Source organism: Chrysemys picta, chromosome 1 (assembly GCF_011386835.1).
Source record: "Chrysemys picta bellii isolate R12L10 chromosome 1, ASM1138683v2, whole genome shotgun sequence".
Classification (NCBI taxonomy): domain Eukaryota; kingdom Metazoa; phylum Chordata; order Testudines; family Emydidae; genus Chrysemys; species Chrysemys picta.
Genome location: NC_088791.1, coordinates 61,356,529 through 61,377,647, shown reverse-complemented (window position 1 = coordinate 61,377,647; position 21,119 = coordinate 61,356,529). Strand labels below are relative to the sequence as shown.

The 21,119-nt window shown below is 40.8% G+C and overlaps 1 protein-coding gene across 6 annotated transcripts in view; it reads left to right on the top strand.

The window, feature by feature from the left end:
• The window catches only part of TAFA2 (TAFA chemokine like family member 2), a 311,638-nt gene that overhangs the window by 103,630 nt on the left and 186,889 nt on the right, over positions 1 to 21,119 (top strand). For 2 of the 6 annotated variants that reach the window (XM_065558044.1, XM_065558041.1), the window contains one exon: positions 15,906 to 16,048. The exons of the other annotated variants lie outside the window; for them this stretch is intronic. The gene's annotated coding sequence lies outside the window, so the exon portion shown is untranslated. The remainder of the gene's footprint in view (positions 1 to 15,905; positions 16,049 to 21,119) is intronic. 6 annotated transcript variants of the gene reach the window in all.

Here is a 21,119-nt window from a genome sequence, read left to right as displayed (position 1 = left end):
AGGACAAATGCAAAGTACTCCACAATCAATTGTACACGTACAAAATGGGAAATGACTTTCTAGGAAGGAGTACTGCAGAAAGGGATCTGAGGTCATAGTTGGATCACAAGCTAAATATGAGTCAACAGTGTAAAACTGTTGCAAAAAAAGCAAACATTCTGGTATATATTAGAAGGAGTATTGTAAGCAAGACATGAGAAGTAATTCTTTCCCTCTACTCTATGCTGATTAGGCCTCAACTGGAGTACTGTGTCCAGTTCTGGGCGCCACATTTCAGACAGGATGTGGACAAATTGGAGAAAGTCCAGAGAAGAGCAACAAAAATGATTAAAGGTCTAGAAAGCATGATCTATGAAGAAAGATTGAAAAAATTGGGTTTCTTTAGTTTGGAGAAGAGAAGACTGAGAGGGGACATAACAGTTTTCAAATACAGAAAAGGTTTTTCTAAGGAGAAGGGAGAAAAATTGCTCTGGTTAACCTGTTAGGATAGGACAAGAAGCAATGGGCTTAATTTGCAGCAAGGGAGGTTTAGGTTGGACATTAGGAAAAACTTCCTGTCAGGGCAGTTAAGCACTGGAATAAATTGCCTAGGGAGGTTGTGGAATCTCCATCATTGGAGATGTTTAAGAGCAAGTTAGACAAACAGCTGTCAAGGATGGTCAAGATAATACGTGGTCCTACCTTGAGAGCAGGAGACTGGACTAGATGACCTTTCGAGGTCCCTTTCAATCCTACAATACCATGATTCTATGATTCACCTTGAATGCTCCCTTAGAATAGGCATTAGCTACTTATGCTAAACAATCTATTTCACCTTGTATTTAGCTGTGGCACTCCAAATACCTTTTCCAGACCTGAAGAAGAGCTCTGTGTAATTTCAAAGCTGCTCTCTCTCACCAACAGAAGTTGGTCCAATAAAAGATATTACCTCACCCACTTATCTGTCTGATATCATGGGGCCAACATGATTTCTATAACATCTTTTAAAAATGGTTGGTAGCAGTAAAGAGAGACAGCTTTTGGGTGGACCAACACGTGTCACTTTTGCATTTCAGGCCAGATCCAAAACCTCTTGAAGTCAATAGAAGTCTTTCCGTTGTATTCAATGGACTTTATATCAGGCCCATTAGGTTCCTGTCTTGCTCCTATTGAAATCAGTTTTCTTCTTGACTTCAGTGGGATTAGGAGCAGGCCCTTAATCCATATCTATCTGCTTTATTTTATTTCATAACAGTTTCAGCATGACAAATGTTACAGTAAATAATGTACATTGTCATAATGGATTTCCTTAAATATCTATTCCTTTGAAGCAGCGTCTAATGCATCAGAAATGCTGTGCTGTCAAAAACATTTGGTGGAATAGAATCCACTAGAATGACTATCCTGAAAATATTTACTGATAGTTGGAATTTATGAAGCTGTCAGGTTTTATAATCCAAGAGACAAAGGGTGTTTTTTCCCCCCCCTACTAATTGACTTTTTCAGTGAGTGTATTAATTTTAAAACAACGTATATGAATTAGGAACAAACATTGTACAAGAACAAAACTGTACTTAATTGTTCCACCTCACTAATGTGCTCATGTACCTCCTTGTACATCTGTGCTTTCCTTTCAGTGAGAGTTTAATTCTGCGTATAATAAATGAGATCGTTTATTTTTGTCATTAATCTTATAAATATGATGCTCAAATGAAGCAATTTGTGATTTGTCACTATACCAGTCTTTTAAAAGTGGGACATGACCAACTCCATTTTAAAAGGATCAATCTCTTATGCACAAGCCACAGCAAATACTAGGTCACTTAAAGATTTTGTAGTCCCTTGTATAAATGAAAAATTAGATTACAAATATAGTTCTGACCCCTCTGATAATTTATGATTGGGCTTGGAAGGATTAGATTTTTATTGGTAAATGTTGAATATCACTATGTGCAAAAACCAACAGAAAATATTTCCATTGATAATTGAAATTTATGGATAGCATTTTTCGTACTTTGCCTAACTGGGAACTTATTAGAATTTAATGTAAGAATATTTACTTTGTATATTTTGACATGTGCTGTTCAGATTTAAAAAGTTAGTATTATAACCTTTAAAACACAAACTGTCAACATCTACTGTCATTAACGAATTACTGTCTGCCTTCCCCCATTGCCTGACATCATCCGGTCCAAACTTTCTGCAACCGCGAAAACTTAAATCTATAAAAATAGGACAAAATGCTTAAAATTGACATTATCCCTTGAAATTACAAAAATAAAAATTGAATAGTACAAAACACTTACAATTCATATTATGGCTTTAATATTTGACCAAAAATGTCTTTTCTTAGGATAATAACAGCTGCGTGTATGTATTATATTAGTACTGATCCTCATGGCACAAGTAAACTGCCTTGTCTGGTATACCACATATGAACAAGAGTTCAGAGGAGTGCCATAAATTCTTGCATGATTTTAAAGTAGTGGTATTTGTTTTATAGCAGCCAGAAGTCTGACAGACACTTTACAGAACAAGAAAAAGACAAGGTCCAAGAGGCAACATAATATTACACATGACAGTAAGAGGGTGAAAAAGAGTAGGGATGGGAGGAAGGCAAGATGTAGAACAAACATTACAATAATGAAACTACCATTTGGAGTTTGCCAGCTCCTGGACTGAGAGACTGAGCCTCTGGGGGCCATACCCCCAAGGGACTACAACAGTATGCTCGAAGTCAGGGGTAGAGACAAAATGGATTAGAAACTCCTATTCTGGCCAATAGGGATTCTTCTGCATTGGGGTAATTTTGGCAAGCAGTTTAGGGCCAGTGCTGAGCCAGGGCTGCTCAGCCCCTCTGTGGGACGGGTCAGCCTAACTACGAGACAAGTTGTAGTTTCAGTTTGGGCATGGGGAGCTGAGAGAGAAGCAGGGCAGCTCAGGGAGTCTCTGGTTAACTCCCCCTCCCCACAAAGGGAGACTCTGAACTGCTGTGAGATCTAGCTCATGGGGCACACACCTCCAGCCCTGTGGAGACCAGTGTCTAGGGGCAGAGATCTAAGCTAGTGCTAAGTCCTGAGACCTCCAGGCAGCTTCAAGCTGGGGAGCCAACTGAGCTTGGTAGGAGCCAGGAAAGGACCTTGCGCCACCCACGAGTGGAGACTTTTTTGTTTAAGCTGGCCAGTGTTCACAGCACTGGAGCACTTGCCTCGGGACTCATCCTCACCATCCCATCTACTTGAAAGGGGCCAGGGAGGAGCTGGGGGCTGGGATAAGTTGTGAATGTTGGTAGGTGGGGAACTGGTTGATTTGGAATATTAACCATTATTTACTAGTGAACCCGACCCCTGTCCTTCATCAGATCCTATTTTCCTGCTCCCACTAGCGTCCCCTTTTATGATGTTGTTTTGGGTGTGTCACTTCTGCTGCTGGGGTTGTGTTGCTGTACTTTGTTCTTAGGATATGTCTACACAGCAATTAAACATCCACATCTGGCCCATGTCAGATAACTCAGGTTTATGGGGCTCCAGCTGTGGGGTATAAATTTGCAGTGTAGACATTCCAGCTCAGGCTGGAGCCCAGGCTTTGGAACCTCCCCCCTCATGAGGTCTCAGAACCCAGGCTACAGCCTGAGCCTGAATGTCTACACTGCAGTTAAACTGCCCCATAGCCTGAGCCCCGTGAGCCCAAGTTAGCTGACACAGTCAAGCTGCAGGTGTTAGTTGCACTGTAGATGCACCCTAACATACTGATTAGGGTTAGTAGCATTATTCACTTTCCCAAGGGACAACACCCCATGTGTCTCTGGCACAGTGAGGCATCACCATGGGTGGAAGCACCAGTGGTTGCCTCCCCACCTGCCCCTGGTTCCAACCCATACGAGGAGAAGCCACTTCAGTTAACAAGCACCAGGGAGAAGGCTTGAGCCACACTTCAGGGAAGGTGCTCCAATAAGATCAGGCAGAAATTATTATGTATTTGAGGGAGGAAGAATGGTTTGTGGCTAAAGCACTGGGTTGGGACTCAGGAGATCTGGGTTTGATTCCTGCCACTATCCTAGATTACTTGTGTGGCTTTTGACAGTTTTCTAAATCTCCCTGTTACTCAGTTCCACATCAGTGAAATGAGATTAGTATTTCCCTCCCTCACAAGGGTGTTATGAGCATAAATTTAATAATCACACTGTTGTGCTCAGATACGATAATTAAGGGCATTCCAATCTAAGGTGTCTGTTGGAGGATCTGTTGATAATAGTTACACTTTATATTTTTGTTAACCTTTTAAATACCTGTGAGCTCATACCCAACGACATGGTTTTTATTTGCTACTCGCTATTTTAAAGTGTAATTTTCAGACTTGCTAACAGTTTTTGTTATATAATCCAAGTCTAATATGTTTTACCATTATTTCTGCTCATACAATTCATTCACATTCCCATCTCTGCTGGAATAAGTGAAATGTTTGGGAAGGATAGGATAAGACAGTCCAAGTACAATTGCATACAATCTTGAGACTAGATGATACAAGAATACGAGTTTTAATATCCAGACACCTGAAGGAGGTGGCTTGGACAATGTAGGCAAATAAAAATGCAAATATATTGAAAACACATGAAATCTCTGTGGATTGCTTTGTAAATTAAAACACCTTTACACCGTTGCAAAATTAACTGGTAAAGCCTCCAGTTATCAATCCTGAAGAGGAAAAAATATCTATTCCACCTAATGAAGTATCTGTTTTGGTTTTAGCACTGCTCCAGTTGGAAGAGTGACGGGTTGCTTCTGATTTAACACTGCTCGTTTTGTGCCTTTGCCCTCACATGGTCTACATCTTGTAGGGTACAGCTGTAACTTTAAGGTGGGCAGGGCAAGGTTCCCTTCTAGAGACTTCATAAGGTGCATGGCATAGGTCATTCTGGAGGGGGGCTAGCCTTTTTCTGTACATCTTACTCTTTACAAATATCATAGGAAATTCCATTAAAAGAACTGAAACCTTTTAGAATGAAGGTTTAAACATACAGAAGACAAGAAATGACAAAATTCTCTCATCCATGCATCCAGTCTCACCCAGCCTCTCTGGCACTCATCGTTCACTCACTGAACAGATTCTGTCTCTAGGGACTGGGATTTTTTTCATCATCTCATCACATGCTGCAGCAGCAGCAGAATCAGCAGGAAATCTTTCCTTGCTGTGTGTGAGTAGCTGGGTAGGTGGGCTTCCCCCTAGCCAAAAAATAAAAATAAAAAATCTCATAATCTATTGCAGGAGCTGGGGCTTTAAGATAAACACAGAATAGTGTGAGACATGCAATTAAAAAATCACTAGAAAAATTACAGTATTGTGATGGCGACTCTGTTTATGGGTCAGTGTGTTGATCTGCTCACACTCCTGGTTAAGGTGTGTGAAGGTGAAGTGGAGAAGCACTCTCTGCCATGCAGTGGGGCCCAATTTGAGGCCCCCTGGTACTGTAGATATGACAGCCTTCCAGAACCCTTCCCTCTGGCAGTTGAAGGGAAGGATCTTTGAATGCAGTCTCCCTCTGATGAAACGGTTCAAGAGCCAGCCACAGCATGGTCCATTGTAATTAGCAGTTACTTCCTGTTTATAATCCTAACACAATCTGTAGTTTGTATTTCTATTTGGTTTTCACCCACCCAACCGTTCAAACCAGACTTTTACTGACCCTTAGCTGACATTTTGTGTTCAGTTTCTTAGTGGATATAAAGTGCTCACCTTAATAAGCTTTTCTCCACTAAAATAAATAGGTTTGATACCTGAAAGCAATTTCATGAAAAACTTGTTATGAAAATAACTGGGAAATGTCTGCACTTTGTTGACTTGTGCTTATATCTGCAGTTGAATTCCCTAAAGGGAGAACTAGGCTGCTTGACTTGCTAATCTTCTGGTAACACTGTTAGGCAGATAAAGGTGAGACATGGGGGATGAGTTCCCTAAAGGAATTTGGTGTTTTGTACGAACTTGTGAGAAACCTCTTTGGAATACATACACACAAGACCTCATACTGTCACAGCTGACATGATAAAACCAGCATTAACTGTTCTCCAAAGAATGACAATGGTTGAGGGTTCAGAAGAATAGCGCTGTTTTCAATGAGCTCACCAACAGGCATCCATCAAGGGTATGTAAGTAGTGCATTACTGCAAGCCTAATTGTTATATTTGAATGAGAGTTCTCTTTGAAGTATCCCCAGAATTCAGTGCTGCAGATTTAAAGTACGAATCTGCAGAATTCAATGTGTAGAGATGGATTTTCCTCATTTCAATGCATACTCCTTAAGGAATTCTCCCCCTGGGTTTTTATTTTGATTTTTTTTTTCCTATCCCCAAATCTTGCTCACCAATCTGGCTGGGTAGGATAGGGCTGGGAAAACTGCAAGGATTCATCTACACATGGAGTTAATCAGGATCAGCTATTCCTGAATAACATCATGTGTGGACACTCTCTTGTTCCAGAATAAGGGTATGTCTATACTTATGCGCTGATTCAGCGGCAGGCAATCGAACTTCTGGGTTCGATTTATCGTGTCTTGTCTGGACGCGATAAATCGAACCCGGAAGTGCTCGCCGTCGACTCCAGTAATCCTACTCGGCGAGAGGAGTACGCGGAGTCGACGGGGGAGCCTGCCTGCCGCGTCTGGACCGCGGTAAGTTCGAACTAAGGTACGTCGACTTCAGCTATGTTATTCATGTAGCTGAAGTTGCGTACCTTAGTTCGAATTGGGGGGTTAGTGTAGACCAGGCCTAAGAGTGCCTTATTTCTGTTTAACTCGCGTATCTGAGCGTCCCACAAGTTTTTAAAGATATGCATCCGCAAAACACTTCTGTGAGGGATTGTCCCATATTATAGATAGGGAAACTCCGAAAGAAAGAGACTAAGTGACTTTTCCAAACTTGCACAGAAAGCCTATGGCAGAGCAGGGAATTGAATACAGAACTCATAAATTCTAGGCTAGTGCCTTAACCCCTGGGCTAAGTTTCCTCTCTATTTGATATGGCTTTTTGTTCCGGATACAATGCAGAACATAATGGCATAGGCATTGCAAACCAGGACTGTGGTGCATTGGCATTACTTTGTACTTTGTGGGGAAGTTTGCATAATACTGGACTCAGGCTATTCCTATCAACCCCTCATGTTCATGAGGCTCCAAATCTTCCTGTTTTTTTTTTAAACCAGATAAACCAAGCACCAACTCTCCAAAATACAAATAAGAAAATGTTTCTTTTATTAACATACAAACAAGTACCTTTTCAAAATGTCTGTATGAAGGACATGTTGTTTGAAAAGGGACCATTTTCAAGAAGGCAATGCAGTAGATAGAGGTGATTAAAAGTGGCAATGCTCCTTCTTAAAGAATGAACTTACAATACTGAGTAGCACTGAGAATTATTTCAAAGGCTCAGGTTGGATTTATGTTAGGGATAGTGATTGCTAGGGGGCATGGCAAAGACACAATGTCCTTGAAAAGATAATTTCACTGCAAGGATGGAGAGAATGTGAAAATATGTGTGAGAGATAAGGATACATGCAGTAGTACTCAGCATTAAAACATTGCAGCTATTACATTATTTCACCTTCCAAGTATGAGGTTCAGTTATTTAATACATATTTAAAAGAAACATATTGCTCTTCGTTCTTTCTGAAACAATCACCAAACAAAACAGTAACTGAATTATACACATCTACAGTGACAGATGACAGAAGCAGTGCAGATGTAGCGAAGGCCCACTACTATCACCAAGAGACCAAGTCAGTTGATCTGTGGGCTGGTTATTTCAGCTCAAAGGGGGAACCACATCAGAATAATAACACTTACCATTTCTACAATGTTTTAAATGTTCAAAGTGTTCTACAAAACATTAACTAATCCTTCCAACCAATTCTGTTGTAACACTTTTGTGTGGTAAGTAGTGTAAGTAAGCCCCCATTTTTGGGTACTCCAGTTTGTGTGCATCCCTCCATTCAGGGCATTTAGTGGCCAACACGACACTGAGCAGTCATAATCATTGCTAGTGAGCATTTACTGGACATGCAATATACAAATATTAGTTTAAAAAAAAAAAGAAGAGAACAGTTCCTTTAAATGGAGGATTCTGGCAAGTGACAAATTCTTTTTTTTGGTATGTAACAGAAAGTAAATATGACATGACATACATCTAGTTTGTACTGGCTGCAGTTCCAAACAGCTAGGAGGCTAACAAGGGTAGGGATGAGTGCCAAAGTTTGCTCTGATGTACTTTCACTGCCTGTGCAATTTGTTCAATCCCTGTATGTGATATTTGAAAGGATATATGCTATTGGAAAATAGCAGGCACATGGACTTGTCTATAGCATGGATCTGCTACGCTGTCTGATTTGCATATCCCACAGACAGCAGAGTCTTTATGACCCATAGGTGCAGAGTGAGTGTTAAGCATGCCATATTCCACCCCTAGTATGATTCCAGTCACACGCATATTTTCCCACTGTGCAATGTGAATGAAACAATGAAAGGGGAGGTTTGTCAAAATAGCTGATATTTATAGGTTTCAGAGTAGCAGCCGTGTTAGTCTGTATCCGCAAAAAGAAGAACAGGAGGACTTGTGGCACCTTAGAGACTAACAAATTTATTAGAGCATAAGCTTTCGTGGACTACAGCCCACTTCTTCGGATGCATATAGAATGGATCCATTCTATATGCATCCGAAGAAGTGGGCTGTAGTCCACGAAAGCTTATGCTCTAATAAATTTGTTAGTCTCTAAGGTGCCACAAGTCCTCCTGTTCTTCTTTTTGCTGATATTTATACATGTTAGTGCTTACAGCAAAGGAAAGGAGTCAATGTTTATATGGCTCAGTAGTGTTTTCTGGCATTGAACTAAGAATGGGTGATTGGAATGGGGGCACAGTGGCAGTGCAGGAGGGGCAAAGGTCAACAATTCAGGTCTGTTGGACATTGGCTAATTTTTGCCCTTAAAGAATCCTGCTCTTTTAAGAACCCTCTATCCTTTTGGGGGTAGCTGCTCCTTGAAATGGTGAATGAAGCCTTCAATCTCTGTTCCCCTGTGGTTTGATTGTACCATTTCCTCTGATGGTTGTCAAAGCATAAGCTCTCCTGAAGCTGAAAAGAATGCTCCTGCTACTCTTTTAAGGATAACAAGTATGTGAGGACTAGTTTATTTTGACAGTGTGAAGAAAAAAGGTTCACCAAAAAAAAAAAAAAAAAGAGAAAGTTATAAATTATTTAAAATGCACAGTATTTCATTTTCATTACTGTTTTTGAACTCTCAGTGAATGTAGCTCTCCAGAGAGCCACACATTCAAATACAGATTTCTCCAGAGATCTGCACTCAGTGCATGTGTGGCAGTCTGCAACTGAAGTTAACAAGTGCAAGTTTTAACTTGCTGGTTGCCACTCCTGCTTCTTTGTTTCCCCAATCAGATGTCGTCCTTAGCTCTGGCTTTCAGCAGGATGTTAGGACAGTTCTTTTCAAAAGAGCATCTAAAGTCTGTAATCATACGACTACATAAATTTATGAAAATAGTGTGTGTGTGGAGAAGCCTTAAAGGGGTTTGCAGTTTTACCGGGTTGTGATAGAAAATATTTTTCTGTCTGAGTGCTGGTTGCCAAGGTAACTCACAAGATGCACATGCTAGAATTTTTCCTGAGAAAAAGAAACCAGTTAAGGTTATCAGGATGATAACTTTGCAAGTTCGAGGCTCATCTGGTGAGTAAACCTGAACCATTAATTTACAGTTTTTCAAGACAGAGGCTAGGAATTTAGCTTGATTTTAGGTAAATAATAACCTTGTCTTTATAAGGTCAACACCATTTTAATTTGTGATTTTTGGCTATATTTAAGCATTGTTTGTGTAATCACTTGTGGTGGTGTCTGCTTTAAGACGGGTTCAAATTTCCTTTTTTATTTTTGTACATAGTCCTTTACTAGTGCACAATGCATATGACACTTTACCTTGTAAATACATTTGGGCTTTTGATGTGTTTTGACCAAAGTGTGGAGACTGATTTATTTTCAGATAACTAGGGCTGCCAACTTTCTAATTGCACAAAACTGAACACCCTAGCCCCACCCCTTCACAGAGGCCGTGCCCCCTTCCAAGCCCCTTCCTTGAGGCCCTGCCCCCCGCTCACTACATTCCTCCTCTCTTGGTGGCTCGCTCTCTCCCACCCTCACTCACTTTCACTGGACTGGGGCGGGGGGGGGAGGGCTCTAACTGGGTGTGCGGGTTCTGGGGGGGTAGAAATGAGGGGTTCAGGATGTGGGAGGGGGCTCCAAGCTGGGGCAGGGATTTGGGGTGCGGGAGGGGGTGAGGGCTCTGGGGTGGGGCCAGGGATGAGGGATTTGGGGTGCAGGAACGGGATCCAAGATGGGGGGTGGGGCCAGAGGATTTGGAGTGCAGGAGGGGGCTGTGGGTTGAGGTGGGGGTTGGGATGCAGGGGGGGTGAGGGCTCTGGGCTGGGGTTGGGGATGAGGGGTTTGGGGTACAGGAGGGAGCTCTGGGTTTGGGGAGGGCTCAGGGCTGGGGCAGGCGGTTGAGGATCAGTGTTGGGGCACGGGATTATCTCTGGCAGCTCCCGGCCAGCAGCACAGCGGGGAGGCAGCACAGCGGGGCGCTAAGGCAGGCTTCCTGGATGTCCTGGCCCCGCGGACTGCGCTGTGCCCCAGAAGCAGCCAGCAGTATTCAGACTCCTAGGCAGAGATGCACAGGTGGCTCTGCGCGCTGCTATCACCGGCAGGCACTGCCCTTTCAGCTCCCATTGACCAGTTCCTGGCCAATGGGAATGTGGAGTCCATGCTAGGGGCAGCATGCAGAGCCCCATTGCCACGCCCCCCCCCCCCCCCGCCTAGGAGCCAGACCTGCTACTGACCTCTTCCGGGGTGCAACGTGGTGCCAGGACAAGTAGGGACTAGCCTGCCTTAGCCTGGCATCACTGCCGACCGGACTTTTAACGGCCTGGTTGGCGGTGCTGACCGGAGCTGCCAGGTCCCGTTTCAACCGGGTGTTCTGGTCGAAAACCGGACACCTGGTCACCCTACGGAAAACACTGGTGATATTCAGAAAGGACGACTAGCGTCTAACAGAAGATGATTCTTATCCTTAGGAAATTTAAATACTTAAAATTAAAAGTAAATTGGTAGCAGCAAAAGTCTAATCCATAAAATTGAAAAGATCCACAAAATTGAACTGTCTGGCCAGCTGGTCAGTTACAATCAGAGTCACGTATGTTTTCCTTATTGTTTCCCTCCATGAATAGGCATATGATTTCATGGTGTGTACTGCATAGTCACAATCTTTACCAGGTACTCAGGTTTAATTCCTAATCATAACATGATAGGATACACAAGACAGAATAGAACTCAACATTCTATGTGAGGAGAACCCTTTGAGTCTGCTGCCTTTAAAGAGTGGTTCAAAATTGCCCCGCTACAGGGCATGATTTGGGCCAAGAGTCTATTCATGTTACTATATATAAAAGGCCTTAAGGTAATGAGCTGGCTGTAACAATGCATATAGTATGTCTGCTCACAGTTTCATATACATCTTGAATGCTGAGCAATAGAGGATATTCCTCTACAATGAAATTAAAATACAAAGGACCAATGAAAAAGGACTAAGAACCCAAAATGATCTGATTACTTGGTTTACTAAGAATCTTCCCTTTTAATGGTTTTTTATTTTTTTTTCATTGTTGAAAAATAATATGTAGAAATATTTTAATTAGAGGGTTATCCTGGGTACCCACGCTTCTCTGTATAGGTACATTTCATATGTAAAACTCAGATCTATGCATGAAGAATCTAAATATTTAATCTATGTATTCATTAGTAGAATAGAATTTGTGTTTTTAAAAATAAAAATGTTGTAAATATTGTGGCTAAAAAGTTAAGATTGAGCCTTTTGCCATTCATAGGACCTTAAAACCGGTTTGGATAATGTGTGTGGGTGTTAACAGTTTTATTACTTTCATATTTAATATGCTAATATAGAAAGTATTTTTAAAATATAGGGTCAGATTCACAACTGGCATAAATTGGTGTAGGCCATGGAATTACACTGATTTGTATAAGTTGGGGATATGGCCCATGTTTTCTTCTGTTTGCCCATAACACATAAAAAGGCAATAATTAAATCAGAGATGAAGTGTACATGACATGAGATTTATTCTAACAAAAAGCATGAAGTGATAAAAGGCAGTGCCATTTGTGTTTCTGTATGTTTAAGGGTGTTATTGCACACTGACCATCTAAATAAAATTCACTGCTGGGAACATATTAATCTAAAATGTAATATATCCTGCAGTATTTGGGCCATGGCATAAGGGGGGAAATGATAGCTTGGGGACCTCACTGGTTGAAAGTTATATGCTTTTACAATTTTGATTTGGGTGTCAAGAACTCAATAAACCCTATTGTTGAAACTGTTATGGTACCACCAATAATTTGTCTGTGTTTCTGGATATTAGATTTTGGAAAAAATAGTGTAGGAACTTTCAAATGCCTGGGTTATGATTGACTCTACTTTGAAAGAAAAAAAGACATTAACCTTGAGATTTTCAAAGTGTCTTTTCTCTGTTACATTTTGCTCCTACTCAAGCTTTCTGTAGTAAATATCAACTGTAGGTTAAATGCTCATGTGTACTTGGCAAGATTAAAATATTTCAGCTACTATTTACAAAGTCAGAATAAACTGTGTTTTACCTGTTTAATGAAGTTGCTGGAAATCTTGATCTAAAGCTTTATTTAAGAAAAAAGATTATTTCCAGTGCTACTTAACATCAAGAATTTGTTACCAACTCACCATCCACTATCAAAGTTCAGTTTATTAACTTTGCATATCATAATACTTATGATGATCAGTTCACTTACAGCTGTAAGAATCTGCCAATATGAGAACTATGCCACTCACAAGCAAAACATTTTAACCTACATCCTGTAGGAAGGCTGACTTCTGAGATTTTCATATATTCACATGACTCCAGGAACAGGGGCTTTACGAAACACACCAAATTTTGAGAGACTCATGATTTAAAAAAAATATAATTGTAAGAGCTGTCAATGCTGCATAGACCATGTGAGACCTGTGAGAGCACAAAACAACTGCAGCTTTTGTCAGGGCTTGTTTTCACTACAAAGTGTTTCAAAAAGTTTAACACTGCTGTGAAGAATCAAATAAGTTCACACAGTGCTTACTGTGACCAATGTTAAATAGGACAAATTGTACTCAATATTGTGTTATGTATATATCATGATCAGCTGCTAGTACATGATCAGCTGCTAGTATAATCATGATCAGCTGCTAGTACAATCCTGAATAGGGTTCGTTTTGGACTATGGTGACCACAAATTCATTGTCAGTTTTGAATCAGCTAACTTGATTCTTCACAACCATGTTTAAATATAACTTTCTGTAGTGTAGGCAAGCCCTCAGAAGACCAAGAGGTACAAGATGGGACTCTGTATTTAAATGAATCCAAATCTTAAAGGGGGTTTGAGTTAGTTGGGGGATGGATGGTTTGGGCTGAGTGCTGGTTTGGGTGGTGTATAAGAATAAGCATGGGGCAAGAGTTGGGAATTCCTGTAATCCCAGTTCTCCAACTGTTTTGCTAGATGGCCTTGGGCAGAATCACTTAGCCACTCTAGGCTGTAGTGTCCCAATCTGTGGGAAAAATACTTCCTTGCAGGGTTATTGTGAGGATTGATTGATTGATTAGTTACCATCTGTATAGCACCTTGAAGATAATAGGGCCAAACTAAACTCTCCGTTATCTCTGTGTAAATCCAGAGTAACTTTATTTACTGTAAGGAAGGTACTCCTGGATTTACACAGGTGTTACTGAGAATAGAATTTGGCTTATAAAGTGCTATATAAATTCTATTATTCATTGTTTTGTATTTTTTTTCCTGAAGTGGTTCGGTTACCTCTGCTCATACAGTTAGGGACATTAGCTTGATGGTTTAAAATAATGTCAGTTTCACCACTTATAAATGGAATAAAAACATGATGTGGGTTGTTAGATAACAGCATTACTTGCGTGCTTGAGGCACTCAGTGTATACCCGTGTCTCATATTATTCCTTACACATTACTATGCATTGTCACATGTAATCTCTTAGTTTTAGTCCAGGTAATATATTTGTAGGGAAAAAGGAAACAAAAAGTTAGTGTTTTGCTTAATCAGCTGTCTGTAAAATTCTGTCTTGGTGTAATTCAGAAGTTTTGAGAAGGAGATTAAAATGTATCTCCAGTGGGGAACACGTGAGTTTGGCATTTGAAAACTGGCATGCAAAGGGGCAAGGGCTTATCGGCTGGGAATGTTCTGCATGTCCTGATGAAAGCTAAAATGCTGAAGTGGGTGATTTGGTTTCTTTTTTTTTTCCTTTCACTGTATCTGAAATAAAGAAGATTAAAAAAATGTAATGTGAGGGAAAAGATGTCATTAATTTTCTCAGTGGTATGCAGATAGTATTTTACAGTAATACTAATGGAATGTTGATTTGACCTGCCAACAAGCAATGCGATTTGCATATAATTTACATATGTTTGCATATTAGTTACATGTTAATCACTAGAATTATATAATGCTAGAGTGTTTGGTTAAAAAAAAGCAACTGTAGTAGAACTTGTTAGCTTGCTCTCACAGTTCCTAATAGAGATATCCTTTTCAAAGTTTCTTATTTTTCTACCATTTTCTGAAATAATTTATATGAAGTTTTATTATTTTATTTATTTTTTTTGTTGGTAGCAAATGTTATAATGTTACAAAATAGTGTCAATAATAGTCCATTGCGTTTTTATAGTCATAACTTTATGGAAAATTTATCTGCTGAGATGAAATTATCCATGCTTTTGCTGTAGTCAAAGATGTGCATTTTAAAAAGCAAAATCCCTTTCAGTACAATTTTCCTATTGTGTGTTTTTATATACTCAAAGGGATTTTGCTTATAATATGTATATAATACCACTTTTTCCTCCCAACACATTTTAAAAGTTGTAATTTGGCATGAAAGTAAATGGCTGGATATGAATAGTTGAGAATGAATTTAAAAAGTTTATTATGCATGTGTAGTAGAAAGCGTTAGTAAACCTGCTGACTTGAGTTAGGAGCTGGCATAACATAGAGTGCAGGACTTCCAGGATAAAGAATATGTCTTATGGGGCATTTCTAGCAGTGTAAAGTGCCATAACTTCCACCCAGGCAGGGAAATCCATGGAAGTTGGGGTAGGCACCACAAGTGGGTGGTTAGTGGCTGGCAGGGAGGGAGATGTGGCCAGGACACCTGAGGAAAACGTGGATCAATAATGTTCCCTATGCACTTTCTCCTGGCAGGGTTCCCATGGAAAAAAATGTTTAAAAACCAGCCACCACCACCAGGTTAACCTGAAACCTAGAGAGGGCTCTTGGTATTTAACTCATGACTCCTGCAGAATTACCTTCTAGAGGTCCAATCTTGAATCAACAATGTTGATGAAATTTTTTACCATTGACTTAAATGGCAGCAAGCTTCATGTCCCAGCAGTGCAGCTTCTTGCTCTGCCACATTTCCAGACAGTCATTTTCATAGATATATTTAGTTAGGCACTGTCTTGAAAATCCATGTGCTAGATACTTCCTCCTACTCAAATGCTTGTCAAAAATATTACTTTGAATGCTTATCTTTTCCTAATTTTAAAGAAATCATGGGTAACACAGTGAGTTTGGATTCTAGAAACCCTGGGACACAATTCTTAGCTATGCCAGGTCAGCTTCAAAGGATTTCTATGCTGAAGATATTGTTTGTGAAGTATTTTATTTCTTTTCACTTAAAGGCTTACATACCTTTGCATTGATATAGCAGTTCAATTATTATTAATGCAAGGGCTGTTACAATGTCAGTGGACTTTTTTCTGTGTTTATTTATATATTCCAGAAGAGCCATTACAATTCTCAATAGAGCCATCTCATAGAGTTTCAATGACACCAAAATTGTTATGTTGTTAATGAAGGATCTTCATGGACAGGCTTTGCCATCATAACAACTCCAAAGGAGCCTTTTAGTTTCCATTGGAAGAGGTATGATTATTTTTCAAATGTTTAATTTTTTAGAAAGAAATTGTTTAACTATTAAAAAAAACCTAAATGTAAAGACACATCTAAAAATACCATTAATCAGGCAATGTATCTGTGATGTTCTATCTTGGAAGGAGTTTGTTGAGTGACACTTGTTTTGTAGTGGGTGGTAGCAGGATTTTACTGCATGAAGTGATATGTATGGATGGCAGTTTTGGCTGGGCAGTACGGGAAAGCTTGTGCTACTGCTGCCCATGCTGTAACTATTCTGTGACTAGCTACAAGATATCAGTACTTACAGCTGTCAATTTGGTACCTTCCATGACCATTAATGATCACATGAAAAATTCTGAGGAGTAAGAATAAATGGCGATTCAGGTCCAATAGGTATCCCTGTATGGATGAAATATCCATTGGCAAATCTTAAGTGACAAAATGTTGCATGACAAAATATTTCTTAACAAGATCTCACCAGGATCATAAATCCATGACACAGATCTGAGGCAAGCTGACACATACCTGCATCAAACTACCAATTCAGCAAATGAAAAATATCTGTGTGTTATCCACTTGATAAATCTGTCTCTGTGTAATCTGAGAATCCTCAGTACAATTGAGGAATAAGAGAAGAGGATGGTGGAAATTAGAGATAAAATGATAACCTTAATTTCTGTGGTTAGTTTTACTCCTTAATGTTGTTTTAACCTTAGCAATTTTTTTATTGCGTGGTTCTCCTTAAGTCGTGTTCAGATGTGAGAAGATTAAGGAAATCTGCCTGATCATCTCTTTGAAAGTGAAGGAGAACCTCAAACTGTAATGCTCCATGTGATACACAACACGAGGAGTGAGAAAATATCACGTACCACTGAATGTAGGTACTGTTATAATGGTAAATGCTTCCAAGTTGTAGCCCTCTACCCCCAGTAATAGACTTTTAAAATTGACAGTAGATACTTTAAATTGACGGTAATGTGATACATCATAGAACCATAGGGTTAGAAGGGACTGCAAAGATATAGGATTTGCCAAGGTATAGGATTTGTTGTGTCTAAACCATTCAAGACAGATAGTTATCCAGCCTCTCTTTAAAAACCTCTAGTGAAGGAGCTGCCACTACTTCCCTAAGCAGTTTGTTCCATTGCCCTACTGTTCTTACAGTTAGGAAATTTTTCCTGAGATTTAATCTAAATCCGCTGTGCTCTAGTTTGAACCCATTGCCTCTTGTCCTGCTGGTCTGTGGCGAGAGAGAACATTTTTTCTCCATTTTTATGGCAGCTTTTCAAAGATTTGAAGACTGCTATTGTGTCCCCCTTTAATCTCCTCTTTTCCAAACTAAACATATCCAGTTCCTTCAGCCCTTTGCTCATATGGCTTGCATTCCATCACTTTGATCATCTTTGCCGCTTACCTCTGGATCCTTTCCAGTTTCTCTACATCCTTTCTATACAGTGATGACCAAAATTGGACACAGCTGAAACCCAATCAGCGCTGAGTAGAGTGGTACTATCACCTCCCGTGACTTGCATGCTATGTCTCTGTTAATGCAACCCAAAATTGCATTTGCTTTTTTTGGAACAGCATCACATTGTTGACTCATAAATCTAAGAGTGCAGTAGGAGTTTGAGCAGTCATACTACAAGAAAGAGCCAAACACTGGCAGGTTGGCAGTGATCTCATTTATGACTTCCAAGTTGGCATACATAGAACGTTGGAAGAATTCTGACCCTCCTTTTGGTTACAAATAAGATTAGCAATGAGATGCACATAACGTTAGCAGTACAGAATAAGCTTTAAAGCTCATATTGTTTCCCTAATATATACTTCACACAGTGCGTGTGTGAAACCAGCAAGCTCAAAGTGTAATGAAACAGCCTCTTATTATTGTTTGAAGGAAAAAATTATGTTGCCTATGAAGTGGTATACAGGGGATGAGGAATCTACTACAATACCAGAGTTTTTCAGAATTTTCTATAGAAGTGTAAAATATTCATCATGAAATACAAAATCATATGAAATTGAAAATTTTTTTGCTTTTCTTTACAAATGCAAAAATGGGTCAAGTTTCATGGAAAATTTTGATGTGGCATGCTATGTCTTAGTGCAAAAATAAGCGAGTTCTTTGGTGGAAATATACTTGTTTGCGAGAAAAGCTTGGGTGACAATGGACTTTTCTTTGAAAGATGTTTTTCCTGGAAAACATGTTGAAAATGCATAGTGCAAAAACAGCCATTTTGCCAAAATTGTGAATAGAGTTAAAATTGACAACATACAAAATGACACAAATCTTCACTTAGAATTCTTCAAAGTTAAAACTGGATTTTACACAGCCCTGATTAGCAGTAGTAGTAATCTTTTTTTTTTCCAGTTCCAGCATTAATAGACCCAAAAGTTATTAACAAGGGTTCTTTAGATCATAAATGCTAACTTCTTAAAAAACAATGCATTTATTTTAACTAAACATGGGAGCCTCTTTTGTTAGATGTTTCATTTGCTTTCAGTTAACTCTGTTTCATGGCACAAATCAGAAGTAGGCTATACATGGTCACTTTGTGATTCCACAGTTAGCGATTTGCTTTGTTTTTGTTAATGCAATAGCTTTGCGTCTCCAAATATTGTATCTCATTTTATTAAGGCACCATCACTGCAGATATTCAAGAATAGGCTAGATAGGCTATCAATGGGAATGCAATAATGAGTGCAAAATGTCATATTGTATGTTCCAATCGCTGGATTGGCTGTATATGATTGTATGGAAGATGAGCAGATGTCAAGAGAACTCTGCATTGTAAAGAACAAAATGGAGTGGTGAGATTACTACATAATTTACTATTTCTGTGTCAATTAAAACATACTGTATTGTTAAAAAGGGTTTTTTTTGATGATTTTGAATAGTATCTGCTGCTAATGAGACGCTGGAGATTGCTATGCATCCAAATTCTGTCTTGTGATCCATATACACAACTCCCTCAGAAGCCAAAGGCTACTAAGGCTTGAAGTTAAGCATGAGCATAGGTGTTTGTATCATCGGAGGTTCTGTTATTAGATATTATAGTGATAAGTGTGATACAAAAGTCTTCGACAGAAGGTACTGACCTCTGTATTTCTCTTCAAAGCAAAGCACAGATCTGAGAAGGGTGACATGCAGGCTATTTAGACATGCTGTGCCTCCTGCAAGTCTGTTTCAGAGTGCAAAAAGTGATAACTGCATATTTTTAAATGTGATGACCTGTGCATGCAGGGAGTACATGTACCACTCTCAATGCTTTTGTGTCTCTGAAGTACTCATATTATTACCTGCTAAAATCACTAGTTTTTATTAAAAAGAAAAATACTTCTATTTTTTTAAAGGCAGACATAAGCAGTCATGATGTGATTTGAGCTAATGTCAATCTTTTTCAGTTAAGACTATACACTAGAAATGGAAGGAGAATTGAGCAGAACAATGAACTTTCCTTCACTCTGCAATAGGCTAATGAATCCTGGCTTTTTCTCCACTTGGTCAGAGGTTTATTTGAAGTTCATGCTGCACAGATGGGAGATAGTTTGAAAGCACAGATGGAATGCATGGAACAGAAAGTTCATTGGCAGAACTGCTGTGTTTGAGTGGGGGAGAAGAATAAAAGAACAGAAAGCTCAAGACAAAAATATTGATATCCAACTGCTATTATACAAAATATCACAGCCTCTTCTTGTGTAGGAGCTGAGGATAAACAACAAATATTTAAAAAGTTAATCCAGAACTGGCAGCTTCACTGCCATTATATTAGATCAGAAATGCTTCCAAATCTGATTTAAAATGCAAATATCATCTTAGTGCCATGATAGTTTCTTAGTTTTGTTTTTCTTTTGTTTTTCTTATTTTTATTTTGGTTGGGCTGTTGTTGGGGGATTAGCTGAGATGAGAGACAAGGAGGGCAGAGTGGACATTAAAAAGGAAGGAGAAATGAAAAGGGGAGAGGGGAAGCACAAAGGGCAGATGGAAGTTGAAGCAGAGAGACTGAGGAGTGTGTGGGAGCAAACAACCAGTCAGCAGAGGGAAAGAATGTCCAGAGTGAAAACTGAAAAAAACCCAGGCTGACAAGCTCATCAGACTCTACAAGTCCCTGCTGAAGCTTCCTGTCTCTGTTCCAGATGGCAGAGTTACTGGCTGGCTGCTTCGAACAATTTCTTCCTCAGACTCTTGTGACTGATGGAGAAGGGTGTGGCTTCATGGGCCCTACTGCCCCTAGAGCTGGGGTGGGCAAACTGTAGCCTGCGAGCCGTTTTAAGCCGGCCCGCGAGCCGCACCTCACACTCAGCCCTGCTCCAGCCGGGACGCTGGTTCGGGGCCCGGACCACGTGGCTCTGGTGGTCCAGCCAGGGTGCTGGGTCGGGGTCGCACCACATGGCTTGGCCCCGCTCCCGCCGGGGCGCTGGATCAGGGGCCGCACCACCCGGCTTGGCCCTGCTCTGGCGTTCCAGCCGGGGCACAGGGTGGGGGCCGCACCACGCAGCTCCTGGAAGCCGCGGAATGGCCCGGCTTTGGCTTCTGCGCACTCCAATGGGAGCTGCAGGGGCGGTGCCTGCGGATGGGTCAGGGTGCAGAGCCACCTGGCCGCGCCTCCGCATAGGAGCCAGAGAAAGGACATGCCACTGCTTCTGGGAGCTGCTTGAGGTAAGCACCTCTCGGAGCCTGCACCCCCTGAGCTTCTCCCCCTGCCCCAGCCCTGATCCCCCTCCCGCTCTCCAAACCCCTCGGTCCAAGCCTGGAGCACCCTCCCGCACCCCAAACCTCTCATCCCCAGCCCCACCCCAGAGCCTGCTCCCCCAGCTGGAACCTGCACCCTTCCCTCACCCCTTCCCCAGCCCTGATCCCCCTCCGAACCCCTCAGTCCCAGCCCAGAGCACCCTCCTATACCCCAAACTCCTCATCCCCAGTCCCACACCAGAGCCCGCACCCCCTCCCCAACCCCATTTTGTGAGCATTAATGGCCCACCACGTAATCTCTATTCCCCAATGGGGCCCTTGGGCCAAAAAGTTTGCCCACCCCTGCCCTAGAGGGACAATCTGCAGGATTCTGGGCCTAAGGTGTGA